This window comes from Phalaenopsis equestris, unplaced genomic scaffold, assembly GCF_001263595.1.
Source record: "Phalaenopsis equestris unplaced genomic scaffold, ASM126359v1 Scaffold000940, whole genome shotgun sequence".
Lineage (NCBI taxonomy): Eukaryota > Viridiplantae > Streptophyta > Magnoliopsida > Asparagales > Orchidaceae > Phalaenopsis > Phalaenopsis equestris.
The window spans coordinates 288,250-293,497 of NW_018165379.1; positions in this window are offsets into that span (position 1 = coordinate 288,250).

Sequence of the window (5,248 nt, forward strand, 5' to 3'; positions counted from 1 at the left end):
TTTAATTTTTATAGTTTGAATATTGGGATTTATGTTATTATCATAAGAATTTTCATCTTCCAAACTAAGACTTGATATTAGTAGACTAGAATTAGCTTAAGAGATTTCTTACTACGTTTCTCTGTGGGATCGATACTGGGGTTTTTAAGGAAAGTCCTATATTACTTGAAGCAATACGTGCACTTGCGTAGAACCACTAGTGTATGTGAACTATTTTATATATTTTATATAACATTTTTATTTTGCACATTAAATACTTAATATAAATTGGGTTAAGTTTTGTCCATACTTTTGAAAGCTAAATTACTGTGTAATTTCGGGACGGGTCAAGTTTTTGGCACTGTTACTGGTGATTTAAATTGACATAAAACACACAGAAAAACAACACACTAAGGGCACATCAAACTTCGGCATCATATACCATTCTAATGGATCTATTGCTTAATATAAAGCTCAATTAGTTGCAAAGGGATTTAATCAAGAATATGGAATTGATTATCACGAGACATTTATCTCAGTTGCCAAAATATCTATTATAAGTATTTTGTTAACTATTGCAATTCATCATAGCTAGAAAATACAACAACTGGTGTATCAAACGCATACTTGCATGGTCATCTTGAAGATCAGGTATACTTGAAACAACCACAAGGTTTTCAAGACAAGATTTATCCTAAACATGTTTGTATACTCAAGAAAGCTATCTATGGACTAAAGTAAGCATCTACTCAATGGTTTTTGACATTTATCGGGCATTTTAAATCTCAAGGATTTGTTCAAAGAATGGCAAAGCCATCCTTATTCATTCATTCTGATAAACACCAATATATTTTCTACTTAAGTATGTTGCTGATGTCTTATTTACGTGCAATAATGTATCCTATCTCACAAATCTTATTCAAAGTCTCCACAGCTATTTTCAAATGAAAGATCTTGGAAGCATAAGCACATTTCTAGGAATTCAAGGGAAGCATACATCAAATAAGATTCATTTAAACCAACATATTGCAAGAATGGGTGGATAAAAATCTATACAAACATTGATAGTTACAAAAAATACCACTTTAACTCAATTTTAGGAATCATTCCACGATCTTACTCTCTACTGCTAACTTGTTGGAGCCCTTCAATATGCAACTATCACAATTTCAGACATAGTATAAGTCATTGATCAAGTCTATCAACAAATGCCCAAACCCTACTAGTTAAGCTTATTCTATGATATCTTTAAGGCACATTGCATTATGGACTTCCAATAACTAGAAGCAACCTTCAACTTACAACTCACTCTAACTTTGATTGGGTAGCATATCAAAATTACAGGGGATCAATTATAGGTTACTTCAGCTTCATAGGAAATAAACTAGTCTCCTGGAATGTTTAGAAGCAAACGCCTGTTGCTCGGTCTTTAATCAAGGCTGCATATATGGCCTTGGCTGCTGCAGTAACAGAAACAATTTGGCTAAGAAGACCACTTCAGAAGTTTGGCACCATGATCAATACAACTACACCTATCTATTATGATAATACACCTATGATTATTTTAGCCATTAACCCAATATTTCACTAAGGGAGTAAACATATTGAAATAGACTTCATATCAGGATTATTTTTGTTTCTCAGTTTTTTGAATAAATCAAGAACGGATTCTCATTAAAATATCAATAATCATGTTTTATATATTTTCCTCACAATAAGGGTCAAATGAGATGATGCTCCATTTAGCTTCTGTGTCATTAGATCACATCAAAGTTTATGTCAACCATCCAATTAAATTTAATGAATTGCAGCTAATCAACACAAATCTTAATGCTCCAAAATAAATCATATAGTTCAATTTTGATCATCTTCAGCCCACATTTGATGAAAATCAAATAAGACTTTGGGTTCGAATCTCTCATAACATTAGCCTTTGTGCCTCTCCAACAGTTCATCAATCATCTCCAAAGACACATTGGTTGAACACAAATATTAAATAACAAATATGATGCGGTATAATGAACCATCCTTCAAGTGGCAAGATGACAAAAATACCTACAATAAGTGGACATCTAATTTGTGTTGCCTTTCAATTACAAATTTTTTGGTAGGTTATAAATTATTTTTATAAGATTTTTAAGTAAATATAATGCAATTAATAAATTAATAATTATATTATATTTATTTTAAATTAAATTTATTAAATGTATAGTACAATAATCAAGAAAAGTATTTTGTGTTGAAAAATAAAATGATTTAAAAATAAATATAAAATGGAGTGTTCGCATTTGTTGCCTTTAATATGCCCACGGGAAACGCCATCTCATATAAATTTTTCAAAAGGGTCGGTGTAGAAGCAACGAAGCTGAAGAGGCCGCTATACTTAAAAATCGGGTCAACTCCTTAAGTCAGGTCGAGAGCATATTATCCACATGATATATTATGGGTGTCAAGAGCCAATTATCTCACTCCATTTAACTAAACTTGTTTGGACTATTATATATATATACCCGCTTTGTATTAGTAATTGCATGATTTGGTCACTTGGTATTCATTCGGTCGGCTCAAAGTAAATCGGCCGATTGAACGATCTTTGACCACCTTTTTCAATGGGACCAATTGTGAATTCACATTGCCTTTGAGTAAGATTATTTCATTAGACAAATATTGTGTTATCATAATCTGACAGACATACCACATTCGGTCAATTTGTTAAAATTGAAGGGATTCATCGCTGGCGACGATTGATCTTGGTAATAGCGGATGCTGGTTGGGTGGGTGTCAACGTAATCACGCGGTGTTTGTTGGATTGGCTAGTCTTTCGTTCTGTCGGCTTCAGAGGTCGACTGGTATAATGGTGAATGTTTGTATATTAATCCACTTCGTGTGGTTCATTTTATCTTCTCGAGGTTCATGCAGACATATGTATTATAGAATGTTTTAAAAAAATTTAAAATTTTATAAATGTTGATAATACTTAAAATAATATATATATATATATATATCAAGAATTCGTCTGAAAAAAAATTTATAAAATTTTGAAATTTATCCTTAATAAGTTTAAATCTGTGTGTTCATATATAAATAAATATTAATCATTTGGGGTTACGTACAATGCACGATTTTGGAAGTCTTTTGTGTAATTGGTCACGTGATCAAATAAGTAGTCCGCCAACGCTATTCTTTAGTGTAATAAATTGATGCTAACAAAAATTTCTCCGAAAATAAAATAGGTGAATATATATATATATATCAGCACGAATTTCAAAGAGAGCAAACAGTTTGAGAAAAAGGATTGACATATCAGACATGCTTGTTGACGGATTGCATGCTAGAGAAGAAGGTGATCGATCGACAAAAAAAATGTGCCAAAGAATTCCTAACAAGACGATGATCGACTCTCATGCCGATTAGCAGATTACTCTGCTTCAGATCAAGTATTGATAGGATAAAGGCAGAGTAAATAGTTGACAAATTTCTTACCAACCAAATCAATCTGCCCTTCTTATATTCATATATATATGTAATTACTGAAAGGTCACCTTGAATGCTAATGATAAGGGGATCGATCTCTAATTTTATTAGGCTGAGGTATATTCCTATATATAGGGGGTCTATATCATGAATAACGACTACACATTATTTCTCTCATATCTTTCCCTCGAAAACATTCTATACCTTGGGTGTGTTTCTCATAAACTCTTGGATTCAACATCTTTTAAGGTGCGATGAGCGTGGAAACATGTCGTCAACAAGAAGAGGAGCTCAGCAACAACAACAGGGAGAATCCAGTCAAAGGAACATGGTAGAAGCAGCATGCATTAGGGAATTTATGGAGGAATTCGTCCAGCAAGGCTTGCAAGAGTTGAGGACCCAAATCATTAGCCAGATGTCAAGACAGTTCGCAGAAGTAAAGCATAATGACCACTCGTCCAAACTTTAGCCACTTAGTCATGAGAAAAGGACCATTTAGGCAGAAACCACTTATTCTTGGAGGAGGAGGAAACTCAGTCCCTGAGGTATGGGCCTTAACTTCTATATATATCCAATTATAATTTTAGGCATTATTCTTCACTTCAACATATTGATATTTTAGCTTATGAATCTATGTTTCAATAAATAAGCTATTATTTGAAGTATGTCAGATCACTTCCATGACCATCGCACTCTGATTACAATAATTAATGAAAATTATTTTATTTGACTGCAATAATTAATACTTTTAATTGTATATTTTGCTGAAAAGGCATTATTTCTAATAAAGCATGGATTGATAAGTGGAATGCAAAATTTAAATCATTTTACGAAATTAAAATTTAAAGTAAAATTTACTTACATATAGGGTTGTAAACGAGCCGAGCTTGAGCGAGCTCAGGCTGGGCTCGTGCTCGGCTCTCTCTCGAAATTGGCTCGTGAACAGTGTGTTCATGTTCGACCCGATTTAAATATTCGGCTCGAAATTGGCTCATAAAAATTAAATTAAAAAATATAGATGTAAAGTGTGGGATTCGAACATTAACCGATTGAATACAAAAAAAAAGTATTAATCACATTATTAGAAGAGATCTTATAATTTAAATTTAGATATAAATATATATAATATATTATTATAAAAATAATTATAGAGCTAAAACGAGTAGAACACGAGCGAATAAAGAACTGTTTATGTTTGACTCGTTTACAATTCGAGCTTAAAAATCTGTTAGTGTTTGACTCATTTACTTAACGAACGAGCCTAACACGTGCCACCTAACGAGCTGAACACGAGTTGTTCGCAAACAACGAGCTTTTTTGATAGCCCCCGATACACACCACTTAATTCATTTATGTATTTATATAACTAACAGTTAAATTTTACTATTTTACATACAAAATATTTTTCCTGTGCATAAATAAATATATTGTCTTTTAAAACCTAAAATGTTAACAAATTTTCTGTGATATGAATAAGTCATAAATATATAAATAAAAATTAAATACATCCAAATAAAATGTCAATATACAAATTTAATAAATATGCGAATAACGAATAAAGGTTAAAAATGATACCCGTCAGTTCACATTAATTAATTAAACAGGGAACAAAATTCCAGTTAAATAAAAAAATAGAAAACGGCATAATTCGAACATTTATATACGGCTGCCTATCTGCAAGCCAATCTAAACCCTTCATTTCCCCTCTGCAAACCTGCGCTAAAAGGGAAGGTAGAGACCACCCGATCGGCACACCAGCGCAAGATGGGATGTTGGATCCTCTCCGCCACAATAG